This window comes from Hyla sarda, unplaced genomic scaffold (assembly GCF_029499605.1).
Source record: "Hyla sarda isolate aHylSar1 unplaced genomic scaffold, aHylSar1.hap1 scaffold_398, whole genome shotgun sequence".
Taxonomy (NCBI): Eukaryota; Metazoa; Chordata; class Amphibia; order Anura; family Hylidae; genus Hyla; species Hyla sarda.
The window spans coordinates 15,591-28,913 of NW_026610415.1; the positions used below are offsets into that span (position 1 = coordinate 15,591).

A 13,323-nucleotide genomic window follows, 5' to 3' on the forward strand; every position below is an offset into this window, starting at 1 on the left:
TCCATTAGTGCAATGGATGGCTGGAAGCATTTGTCTTTGCCTTTGCAATACCACAGAAGCAATGCATGGTCAATGTACAGCAATGACACACCTGTGTGAACAGCCAGGAGACCCCCCCCCCCCATGTTATGTTACATAGTTACATAGTTAGTACGGTCGAAAAAAGACATATGTCCATCAAGTTCAACCAGGGAATTAAGGGGTAGGGGTGTGGCGCGATATTGGGGAAGGGATGAGATTTTATATTTCTTCATAAGCATTAATCTTATTTTGTCAATTAGGAACATTCAGCACCCACCCGCTATCAAGGCAGCTGCCTATCATGTCATGCCCTACCTGCACAGGTGTGCTGGCTACTCAAATGATCCAATTAAGGAGGCCATTTAGTCAGCAGCAGCAGAAGTCCTGTGCCTGGACGCTCCAACAGCGGCCAGACACAAGCAGAAGCAGAAGCAGCAGAAGCAGCAGCAGCACCACCTTTTGTTTTTTGGCTGCAGCAGCAGCAAGGCCCACAGGGCTGGCTAGCTGGCTAGCCAGCAAGCAGGTAGCAATGAAAGTAGGAATCTTTCTTTTTAACCCTGTAAGGGGGTGGTGCACTGTACCCGAAGATACTGCCATATCGGGTCAATGCATAGGGCGACGGAAGCAAGCTTCGAAATCGGCCCCCGTTCTCAAAAATCCATTTAATATATGGTCCCCAGATAGGGGACGTATCAGATATTAAACTGATAAGAACAGATACTACACTTGATCTTAGCCAAAAGGCCGAGAAGCGATAACCGTGAAAGGGGCGGGCCCAACAAGGTGCCCTTCATGGGCACTATCACTGCTTGCTGTCAGGGAGGCTGCCAGACAATTTTCCATGCACACTCTGGGCTGGGGGGCAGTCAACCACCAGTACACACAGCAGAACCTAAACCCATACCATTATTGCTAAGCAGCAAGACAGGGGCCCATTGCACTCCCACGGGGCCTTTTTAAATGCAATCCATAACCCGGATTTGCCAGGAACCCTTCTTACTCCTCCTACTTGCATGTGACACTGGGCTTAGGATCTGCATAGGAAACACACACACAAGCACACACCTACCTTTGTTGCCTGCAGATGCCTCCTTGGCTGTCCCCAAACGGTATCAAACCAACACCCACGGGAAGCTGTAAGCATAGAGGACATGCCTGCACCCCATTGGACTTACCTGTGTGGGTTAAACCCGGGTTATTTGACAACCTATGGCGGTGATGGTTCTGCTCAGGCAGAGCAGTGCTGATGCTCCTCATAAAGCTGTCGCTGCTGTGAAGGTTCTAGGTGACATCACAAATCCCTATGGTTACATACACAACAAAGCTGGGTTGTTGTTGTTTACACTCTGCAAGGCCTGTGGAAGTGAGTGACATCATAGCACTGTAGTTCTGAGGGTTCTAGATGGATGCAACAATCTCCTGTTGCTTCTATGAAGGCCATAATAGACGACATCACCAAACAGCTCCATAGTCACATACACAGCAAAGGAGAGATGTTGTTTACACCTAGTGATGTCACTGGTTTTGAGTGACATCACAGCACAGTGCTAAGGCTCCTGGGCCTGGACACAGCAGCGGCTGCAATATCTCAACAGAGAATACGTTTATATATATGTGTGTGTGTGCGCGTATATATATATATATATATATATATATATATATATATATATATATTTCTCCGCCGAAATCACTTTTAAACCCATTTCCACCTTTTTTTCCCTTCTCTTCCTCTTACTTTTTTTTCACGTTTTTTTACATTTTTCTCCTTTTCGCCTCTTTTCTGGGCGTATTATTCTTCTTTTTCTTCTTTTTTTTCGTCTAATGCATACCCCATCAGTGCAGCAATGCTTATTCAATACCGCCAGCAGATGGAGACACTGGGGGATAATTTTCTAAGGATTTATACTGATTTTTCCTGTCTGAATTTGTCGCACAGAAAGTTGCAGGCCAAATATGTGTGACATTTCTGCGACTTTAGCTTCTAGAGCATTTTTACAACATTATACATAGGTGCTGAATACATAAAAAGCGACTGTTCAGCGACAGACAAGTCGCATCGGCTGAAAGTAGGCCAGAATGTCAGTCCATGTTGGAGCAGGTTTAGATACAGTCTAAAGTATAGATCTCAAAGTCTGTGCACAGAATTTAGCAAGGGCCTCGCACCTTCTGATGCATCAGGTAGGTGCACAATAGCATAGCCTAACCCTCTGTACTTTGGTCTATATTGATGCGGGACATAGACAGCCAGCTGATGACCAATCCATTAGTGCAATGGATGGCTGGAAGCATTTGTCTTTGCCTTTGCAATACCACAGAAGCAATGCATGGTCAATGTACAGCAATGACACACCTGTGTGAACAGCCAGGAGACCCCCCCCCCCCCCCATGTTATGTTACATAGTTACATAGTTAGTACGGTCGAAAAAAGACATATGTCCATCAAGTTCAACCAGGGAATTAAGGGGTAGGGGTGTGGCGCGATATTGGGGAAGGGATGAGATTTTATATTTCTTCATAAGCATTAATCTTATTTTGTCAATTAGGAACATTCAGCACCCACCCGCTATCAAGGCAGCTGCCTATCATGTCATGCCCTACCTGCACAGGTGTGCTGGCTACTCAAATGATCCAATTAAGGAGGCCATTTAGTCAGCAGCAGCAGAAGTCCTGTGCCTGGACGCTCCAACAGCGGCCAGACACAAGCAGAAGCAGAAGCAGCAGAAGCAGCAGCAGCACCACCTTTTGTTTTTTGGCTGCAGCAGCAGCAAGGCCCACAGGGCTGGCTAGCTGGCTAGCCAGCAAGCAGGTAGCAATGAAAGTAGGAATCTTTCTTTTTAACCCTGTAAGGGGGTGGTGCACTGTACCCGAAGATACTGCCATATCGGGTCAATGCATAGGGCGACGGAAGCAAGCTTCGAAATCGGCCCCCGTTCTCAAAAATCCATTTAATATATGGTCCCCAGATAGGGGACGTATCAGATATTAAACTGATAAGAACAGATACTACACTTGATCTTAGCCAAAAGGCCGAGAAGCGATAACCGTGAAAGGGGCGGGCCCAACAAGGTGCCCTTCATGGGCACTATCACTGCTTGCTGTCAGGGAGGCTGCCAGACAATTTTCCATGCACACTCTGGGCTGGGGGGCAGTCAACCACCAGTACACACAGCAGAACCTAAACCCATACCATTATTGCTAAGCAGCAAGACAGGGGCCCATTGCACTCCCACGGGGCCTTTTTAAATGCAATCCATAACCCGGATTTGCCAGGAACCCTTCTTACTCCTCCTACTTGCATGTGACACTGGGCTTAGGATCTGCATAGGAAACACACACACAAGCACACACCTACCTTTGTTGCCTGCAGATGCCTCCTTGGCTGTCCCCAAACGGTATCAAACCAACACCCACGGGAAGCTGTAAGCATAGAGGACATGCCTGCACCCCATTGGACTTACCTGTGTGGGTTAAACCCGGGTTATTTGACAACCTATGGCGGTGATGGTTCTGCTCAGGCAGAGCAGTGCTGATGCTCCTCATAAAGCTGTCGCTGCTGTGAAGGTTCTAGGTGACATCACAAATCCCTATGGTTACATACACAACAAAGCTGGGTTGTTGTTGTTTACACTCTGCAAGGCCTGTGGAAGTGAGTGACATCATAGCACTGTAGTTCTGAGGGTTCTAGATGGATGCAACAATCTCCTGTTGCTTCTATGAAGGCCATAATAGACGACATCACCAAACAGCTCCATAGTCACATACACAGCAAAGGAGAGATGTTGTTTACACCTAGTGATGTCAGTGGTATTGAGTGACATCACAGCACAGTGCTAAGGCTCCTGGGCCTGGACACAGCAGCGGCTGCAATATCTCAACGGAGAATACGTTTATATATATGTGTGTGTGCGCGTATATATATATATATATATATATATATATATATATATATATATATATATATTTCTCCGCCGAAATCACTTTTAAACCCATTTCCACCTTTTTTTCCCTTCTCTTCCTCTTACTTTTTTTTCACGTTTTTTTACGTTTTTCTCCTTTTCGCCTCTTTTCTGGGCGTATTATTCTTCTTTTTCTTCTTTTTTTCGTCTAATGCATACCCCATCAGTGCAGCAATGCTTATTCAATACCGCCAGCAGATGGAGACACTGGGGGATAATTTTCTAAGGATTTATACTGATTTTTCCTGTCTGAATTTGTCGCACAGAAAGTTGCAGGCCAAATATGTGTGACATTTCTGCGACTTTAGCTTCTAGAGCATTTTTACAACATTATACATAGGTGCTGAATACATAAAAAGCGACTGTTCAGCGACAGACAAGTCGCATCGGCTGAAAGTAGGCCAGAATGTCAGTCCATGTTGGAGCAGGTTTAGATACAGTCTAAAGTATAGATCTCAAAGTCTGTGCACAGAATTTAGCAAGGGCCTCGCACCTTCTGATGCATCAGGTAGGTGCACAATAGCATAGCCTAACCCTCTGTACTTTGGTCTATATTGATGCGGGACATAGACAGCCAGCTGATGACCAATCCATTAGTGCAATGGATGGCTGGAAGCATTTGTCTTTGCCTTTGCAATACCACAGAAGCAATGCATGGTCAATGTACAGCAATGACACACCTGTGTGAACAGCCAGGAGACCCCCCCCCCCCCCCCATGTTATGTTACATAGTTACATAGTTAGTACGGTCGAAAAAAGACATATGTCCATCAAGTTCAACCAGGGAATTAAGGGGTAGGGGTGTGGCGCGATATTGGGGAAGGGATGAGATTTTATATTTCTTCATAAGCATTAATCTTATTTTGTCAATTAGGAACATTCAGCACCCACCCGCTATCAAGGCAGCTGCCTATCATGTCATGCCCTACCTGCACAGGTGTGCTGGCTACTCAAATGATCCAATTAAGGAGGCCATTTAGTCAGCAGCAGCAGAAGTCCTGTGCCTGGACGCTCCAACAGCGGCCAGACACAAGCAGAAGCAGAAGCAGCAGAAGCAGCAGCAGCACCACCTTTTGTTTTTTGGCTGCAGCAGCAGCAAGGCCCACAGGGCTGGCTAGCTGGCTAGCCAGCAAGCAGGTAGCAATGAAAGTAGGAATCTTTCTTTTTAACCCTGTAAGGGGGTGGTGCACTGTACCCGAAGATACTGCCATATCGGGTCAATGCATAGGGCGACGGAAGCAAGCTTCGAAATCGGCCCCCGTTCTCAAAAATCCATTTAATATATGGTCCCCAGATAGGGGACGTATCAGATATTAAACTGATAAGAACAGATACTACACTTGATCTTAGCCAAAAGGCCGAGAAGCGATAACCGTGAAAGGGGCGGGCCCAACAAGGTGCCCTTCATGGGCACTATCACTGCTTGCTGTCAGGGAGGCTGCCAGACAATTTTCCATGCACACTCTGGGCTGGGGGGCAGTCAACCACCAGTACACACAGCAGAACCTAAACCCATACCATTATTGCTAAGCAGCAAGACAGGGGCCCATTGCACTCCCACGGGGCCTTTTTAAATGCAATCCATAACCCGGATTTGCCAGGAACCCTTCTTACTCCTCCTACTTGCATGTGACACTGGGCTTAGGATCTGCATAGGAAACACACACACAAGCACACACCTACCTTTGTTGCCTGCAGATGCCTCCTTGGCTGTCCCCAAACGGTATCAAACCAACACCCACGGGAAGCTGTAAGCATAGAGGACATGCCTGCACCCCATTGGACTTACCTGTGTGGGTTAAACCCGGGTTATTTGACAACCTATGGCGGTGATGGTTCTGCTCAGGCAGAGCAGTGCTGATGCTCCTCATAAAGCTGTCGCTGCTGTGAAGGTTCTAGGTGACATCACAAATCCCTATGGTTACATACACAACAAAGCTGGGTTGTTGTTGTTTACACTCTGCAAGGCCTGTGGAAGTGAGTGACATCATAGCACTGTAGTTCTGAGGGTTCTAGATGGATGCAACAATCTCCTGTTGCTTCTATGAAGGCCATAATAGACGACATCACCAAACAGCTCCATAGTCACATACACAGCAAAGGAGAGATGTTGTTTACACCTAGTGATGTCAGTGGTATTGAGTGACATCACAGCACAGTGCTAAGGCTCCTGGGCCTGGACACAGCAGCGGCTGCAATATCTCAACGGAGAATACGTTTATATATATGTGTGTGTGTGCGCGTATATATATATATATATATATATATATATATATATATATATATATTTCTCCGCCAAAATCACTTTTAAACCCATTTCCACCTTTTTTTCCCTTCTCTTCCTCTTACTTTTTTTTCACGTTTTTTTACGTTTTTCTCCTTTTCGCCTCTTTTCTGGGCGTATTATTCTTCTTTTTCTTCTTTTTTTTCGTCTAATGCATATCCCATCAGTGCAGCAATGCTTATTCAATACCGCCAGCAGATGGAGACACTGGGGGATAATTTTCTAAGGATTTATACTGATTTTTCCTGTCTGAATTTGTCGCACAGAAAGTTGCAGGCCAAATATGTGTGACATTTCTGCGACTTTAGCTTCTAGAGCATTTTTACAACATTATACATAGGTGCTGAATACATAAAAAGCGACTGTTCAGCGACAGACAAGTCGCATCGGCTGAAAGTAGGCCAGAATGTCAGTCCATGTTGGAGCAGGTTTAGATACAGTCTAAAGTATAGATCTCAAAGTCTGTGCACAGAATTTAGCAAGGGCCTCGCACCTTCTGATGCATCAGGTAGGTGCACAATAGCATAGCCTAACCCTCTGTACTTTGGTCTATATTGATGCGGGACATAGACAGCCAGCTGATGACCAATCCATTAGTGCAATGGATGGCTGGAAGCATTTGTCTTTGCCTTTGCAATACCACAGAAGCAATGCATGGTCAATGTACAGCAATGACACACCTGTGTGAACAGCCAGGAGACCCCCCCCCCCCCCATGTTATGTTACATAGTTACATAGTTAGTACGGTCGAAAAAAGACATATGTCCATCAAGTTCAACCAGGGAATTAAGGGGTAGGGGTGTGGCGCGATATTGGGGAAGGGATGAGATTTTATATTTCTTCATAAGCATTAATCTTATTTTGTCAATTAGGAACATTCAGCACCCACCCGCTATCAAGGCAGCTGCCTATCATGTCATGCCCTACCTGCACAGGTGTGCTGGCTACTCAAATGATCCAATTAAGGAGGCCATTTAGTCAGCAGCAGCAGAAGTCCTGTGCCTGGACGCTCCAACAGCGGCCAGACACAAGCAGAAGCAGAAGCAGCAGAAGCAGCAGCAGCACCACCTTTTGTTTTTTGGCTGCAGCAGCAGCAAGGCCCACAGGGCTGGCTAGCTGGCTAGCCAGCAAGCAGGTAGCAATGAAAGTAGGAATCTTTCTTTTTAACCCTGTAAGGGGGTGGTGCACTGTACCCGAAGATACTGCCATATCGGGTCAATGCATAGGGCGACGGAAGCAAGCTTCGAAATCGGCCCCCGTTCTCAAAAATCCATTTAATATATGGTCCCCATATAGGGGACGTATCAGATATTAAACTGATAAGAACAGATACTACACTTGATCTTAGCCAAAAGGCCGAGAAGCGATAACCGTGAAAGGGGCGGGCCCAACAAGGTGCCCTTCATGGGCACTATCACTGCTTGCTGTCAGGGAGGCTGCCAGACAATTTTCCATGCACACTCTGGGCTGGGGGGCAGTCAACCACCAGTACACACAGCAGAACCTAAACCCATACCATTATTGCTAAGCAGCAAAACAGGGGCCCATTGCACTCCCACGGGGCCTTTTTAAATGCAATCCATAACCCGGATTTGCCAGGAACCCTTCTTACTCCTCCTACTTGCATGTGACACTGGGCTTAGGATCTGCATAGGAAACACACACACAAGCACACACCTACCTTTGTTGCCTGCAGATGCCTCCTTGGCTGTCCCCAAACGGTATCAAACCAACACCCACGGGAAGCTGTAAGCATAGAGGACATGCCTGCACCCCATTGGACTTACCTGTGTGGGTTAAACCCGGGTTATTTGACAACCTATGGCGGTGATGGTTCTGCTCAGGCAGAGCAGTGCTGATGCTCCTCATAAAGCTGTCGCTGCTGTGAAGGTTCTAGGTGACATCACAAATCCCTATGGTTACATACACAACAAAGCTGGGTTGTTGTTGTTTACACTCTGCAAGGCCTGTGGAAGTGAGTGACATCATAGCACTGTAGTTCTGAGGGTTCTAGATGGATGCAACAATCTCCTGTTGCTTCTATGAAGGCCATAATAGACGACATAACCAAACAGCTCCATAGTCACATACACAGCAAAGGAGAGATGTTGTTTACACCTAGTGATGTCAGTGGTATTGAGTGACATCACAGCACAGTGCTAAGGCTCCTGGGCCTGGACACAGCAGCGGCTGCAATATCTCAACGGAGAATACGTTTATATATATGTGTGTGTGTGCGCGTATATATATATATATATATATATATATATATATATATATATATATATATTTCTCCGCCGAAATCACTTTTAAACCCATTTCCACCTTTTTTTCCCTTCTCTTCCTCTTACTTTTTTTTCACGTTTTTTTTACGTTTTTCTCCTTTTCACCTCTTTTCTGGGCGTATTATTCTTCTTTTTCTTCTTTTTTTTCGTCTAATGCATACCCCATCAGTGCAGCAATGCTTATTCAATACCGCCAGCAGATGGAGACACTGGGGGATAATTTTCTAAGGATTTATACTGATTTTTCCTGTCTGAATTTGTCGCACAGAAAGTTGCAGGCCAAATATGTGTGACATTTCTGCGACTTTAGCTTCTAGAGCATTTTTACAACATTATACATAGGTGCTGAATACATAAAAAGCGACTGTTCAGCGACAGACAAGTCGCATCGGCTGAAAGTAGGCCAGAATGTCAGTCCATGTTGGAGCAGGTTTAGATACAGTCTAAAGTATAGATCTCAAAGTCTGTGCACAGAATTTAGCAAGGGCCTCGCACCTTCTGATGCATCAGGTAGGTGCACAATAGCATAGCCTAACCCTCTGTACTTTGGTCTATATTGATGCGGGACATAGACAGCCAGCTGATGACCAATCCATTAGTGCAATGGATGGCTGGAAGCATTTGTCTTTGCCTTTGCAATACCACAGAAGCAATGCATGGTCAATGTACAGCAATGACACACCTGTGTGAACAGCCAGGAGACCCCCCCCCCCCCCATGTTATGTTACATAGTTACATAGTTAGTACGGTCGAAAAAAGACATATGTCCATCAAGTTCAACCAGGGAATTAAGGGGTAGGGGTGTGGCGCGATATTGGGGAAGGGATGAGATTTTATATTTCTTCATAAGCATTAATCTTATTTTGTCAATTAGGAACATTCAGCACCCACCCGCTATCAAGGCAGCTGCCTATCATGTCATGCCCTACCTGCACAGGTGTGCTGGCTACTCAAATGATCCAATTAAGGAGGCCATTTAGTCAGCAGCAGCAGAAGTCCTGTGCCTGGACGCTCCAACAGCGGCCAGACACAAGCAGAAGCAGAAGCAGCAGAAGCAGCAGCAGCACCACCTTTTGTTTTTTGGCTGCAGCAGCAGCAAGGCCCACAGGGCTGGCTAGCTGGCTAGCCAGCAAGCAGGTAGCAATGAAAGTAGGAATCTTTCTTTTTAACCCTGTAAGGGGGTGGTGCACTGTACCCGAAGATACTGCCATATCGGGTCAATGCATAGGGCGACGGAAGCAAGCTTCGAAATCGGCCCCCGTTCTCAAAAATCCATTTAATATATGGTCCCCAGATAGGGGACGTATCAGATATTAAACTGATAAGAACAGATACTACACTTGATCTTAGCCAAAAGGCCGAGAAGCGATAACCGTGAAAGGGGCGGGCCCAACAAGGTGCCCTTCATGGGCACTATCACTGCTTGCTGTCAGGGAGGCTGCCAGACAATTTTCCATGCACACTCTGGGCTGGGGGGCAGTCAACCACCAGTACACACAGCAGAACCTAAACCCATACCATTATTGCTAAGCAGCAAGACAGGGGCCCATTGCACTCCCACGGGGCCTTTTTAAATGCAATCCATAACCCGGATTTGCCAGGAACCCTTCTTACTCCTCCTACTTGCATGTGACACTGGGCTTAGGATCTGCATAGGAAACACACACACAAGCACACACCTACCTTTGTTGCCTGCAGATGCCTCCTTGGCTGTCCCCAAACGGTATCAAACCAACACCCACGGGAAGCTGTAAGCATAGAGGACATGCCTGCACCCCATTGGACTTACCTGTGTGGGTTAAACCCGGGTTATTTGACAACCTATGGCGGTGATGGTTCTGCTCAGGCAGAGCAGTGCTGATGCTCCTCATAAAGCTGTCGCTGCTGTGAAGGTTCTAGGTGACATCACAAATCCCTATGGTTACATACACAACAAAGCTGGGTTGTTGTTGTTTACACTCTGCAAGGCCTGTGGAAGTGAGTGACATCATAGCACTGTAGTTCTGAGGGTTCTAGATGGATGCAACAATCTCCTGTTGCTTCTATGAAGGCCATAATAGACGACATCACCAAACAGCTCCATAATCACATACACAGCAAAGGAGAGATGTTGTTTACACCTAGTGATGTCAGTGGTATTGAGTGACATCACAGCACAGTGCTAAGGCTCCTGGGCCTGGACACAGCAGCGGCTGCAATATCTCAACGGAGAATACGTTTATATATATGTGTGTGTGTGCGCGTATATATATATATATATATATATATATATATATATATATATATATATTTCTCCGCCGAAATCACTTTTAAACCCATTTCCACCTTTTTTTCCCTTCTCTTCCTCTTACTTTTTTTTCACGTTTTTTTACGTTTTTCTCCTTTTCGCCTCTTTTCTGGGCGTATTATTCTTCTTTTTCTTCTTTTTTTTCGTCTAATGCATACCCCATCAGTGCAGCAATGCTTATTCAATACCGCCAGCAGATGGAGACACTGGGGGATAATTTTCTAAGGATTTATACTGATTTTTCCTGTCTGAATTTGTCGCACAGAAAGTTGCAGGCCAAATATGTGTGACATTTCTGCGACTTTAGCTTCTAGAGCATTTTTACAACATTATACATAGGTGCTGAATACATAAAAAGCGACTGTTCAGCGACAGACAAGTCGCATCGGCTGAAAGTAGGCCAGAATGTCAGTCCATGTTGGAGCAGGTTTAGATACAGTCTAAAGTATAGATCTCAAAGTCTGTGCACAGAATTTAGCAAGGGCCTCGCACCTTCTGATGCATCAGGTAGGTGCACAATAGCATAGCCTAACCCTCTGTACTTTGGTCTATATTGATGCGGGACATAGACAGCCAGCTGATGACCAATCCATTAGTGCAATGGATGGCTGGAAGCATTTGTCTTTGCCTTTGCAATACCACAGAAGCAATGCATGGTCAATGTACAGCAATGACACACCTGTGTGAACAGCCAGGAGACCCCCCCCCCCCCCATGTTATGTTACATAGTTACATAGTTAGTACGGTCGAAAAAAGACATATGTCCATCAAGTTCAACCAGGGAATTAAGGGGTAGGGGTGTGGTGCGATATTGGGGAAGGGATGAGATTTTATATTTCTTCATAAGCATTAATCTTATTTTGTCAATTAGGAACATTCAGCACCCACCCGCTATCAAGGCAGCTGCCTATCATGTCATGCCCTACCTGCACAGGTGTGCTGGCTACTCAAATGATCCAATTAAGGAGGCCATTTAGTCAGCAGCAGCAGAAGTCCTGTGCCTGGACGCTCCAACAGCGGCCAGACACAAGCAGAAGCAGAAGCAGCAGAAGCAGCAGCAGCACCACCTTTTGTTTTTTGGCTGCAGCAGCAGCAAGGCCCACAGGGCTGGCTAGCTGGCTAGCCAGCAAGCAGGTAGCAATGAAAGTAGGAATCTTTCTTTTTAACCCTGTAAGGGGGTGGTGCACTGTACCCGAAGATACTGCCATATCGGGTCAATGCATAGGGCGACGGAAGCAAGCTTCGAAATCGGCCCCCGTTCTCAAAAATCCAATTAATATATGGTCCCCAGATAGGGGACGTATCAGATATTAAACTGATAAGAACAGATACTACACTTGATCTTAGCCAAAAGGCCGGGAAGCGATAACCGTGAAAGGGGCGGGCCCAACAAGGTGCCCTTCATGGGCACTATCACTGCTTGCTGTCAGGGAGGCTGCCAGACAATTTTCCATGCACACTCTGGGCTGGGGGGCAGTCAACCACCAGTACACACAGCAGAACCTAAACCCATACCATTATTGCTAAGCAGCAAGACAGGGGCCCATTGCACTCCCACGGGGCCTTTTTAAATGCAATCCATAACCCGGATTTGCCAGGAACCCTTCTTACTCCTCCTACTTGCATGTGACACTGGGCTTAGGATCTGCATAGGAAACACACACACAAGCACACACCTACCTTTGTTGCCTGCAGATGCCTCCTTGGCTGTCCCCAAACGGTATCAAACCAACACCCACGGGAAGCTGTAAGCATAGAGGACATGCCTGCACCCCATTGGACTTACCTGTGTGGGTTAAACCCGGGTTATTTGACAACCTATGGCGGTGATGGTTCTGCTCAGGCAGAGCAGTGCTGATGCTCCTCATAAAGCTGTCGCTGCTGTGAAGGTTCTAGGTGACATCACAAATCCCTATGGTTACATACACAACAAAGCTGGGTTGTTGTTGTTTACACTCTGCAAGGCCTGTGGAAGTGAGTGACATCATAGCACTGTAGTTCTGAGGGTTCTAGATGGATGCAACAATCTCCTGTTGCTTCTATGAAGGCCATAATAGACGACATCACCAAACAGCTCCATAGTCACATACACAGCAAAGGAGAGATGTTGTTTACACCTAGTGATGTCAGTGGTATTGAGTGACATCACAGCACAGTGCTAAGGCTCCTGGGCCTGGACACAGCAGCGGCTGCAATATCTCAACGGAGAATACGTTTATATATATGTGTGTGTGTGCGCGTATATATATATATATATATATATATATATATATATATATATATATATATATATATATTTCTCCGCCGAAATCACTTTTAAACCCATTTCCACCTTTTTTTCCCTTCTCTTCCTCTTCCTTTTTTTTCACGTTTTTTACGTTTTTCTCCTTTTCGCCTCTTTTCTGGGCGTATTATTCTTCTTTTTCTTCTTTTTTTTCGTCTAATGCATACCCCATCAGTGCAGCAATGCTTATTCAATACCGCCAGCAG

The 13,323-nt window shown here is 46.0% G+C and overlaps 6 non-coding genes across 6 annotated transcripts; all 6 read right to left on the minus strand.

Moving 5' to 3' along the window:
• Positions 1-586: 586 nt before the first annotated feature.
• LOC130333003 (U2 spliceosomal RNA) lies at positions 587-777 on the minus strand. The gene has a single exon (XR_008875388.1). It is a non-coding gene; the product is annotated as a U2 spliceosomal RNA (small nuclear RNA).
• A 2,092-nt stretch (positions 778-2,869) lies between these two features.
• LOC130333015 (U2 spliceosomal RNA) lies at positions 2,870-3,060 on the minus strand. Its single transcript, XR_008875399.1, has one exon. It is a non-coding gene; the product is annotated as a U2 spliceosomal RNA (small nuclear RNA).
• A 2,096-nt stretch (positions 3,061-5,156) lies between these two features.
• On the minus strand, positions 5,157-5,347 carry LOC130333027 (U2 spliceosomal RNA). Its single transcript, XR_008875407.1, has one exon. It is a non-coding gene; the product is annotated as a U2 spliceosomal RNA (small nuclear RNA).
• A 2,091-nt stretch (positions 5,348-7,438) lies between these two features.
• On the minus strand, positions 7,439-7,629 carry LOC130333011 (U2 spliceosomal RNA). Its single transcript, XR_008875395.1, has one exon. It is a non-coding gene; the product is annotated as a U2 spliceosomal RNA (small nuclear RNA).
• A 2,096-nt stretch (positions 7,630-9,725) lies between these two features.
• Positions 9,726-9,916, minus strand: LOC130333039 (U2 spliceosomal RNA). Its single transcript, XR_008875416.1, has one exon. It is a non-coding gene; the product is annotated as a U2 spliceosomal RNA (small nuclear RNA).
• Positions 9,917-12,009: 2,093 nt separating this feature from the next.
• On the minus strand, positions 12,010-12,200 carry LOC130333021 (U2 spliceosomal RNA). Its single transcript, XR_008875404.1, has one exon. It is a non-coding gene; the product is annotated as a U2 spliceosomal RNA (small nuclear RNA).
• Between the last annotated feature and the right edge of the window lie 1,123 nt (positions 12,201-13,323).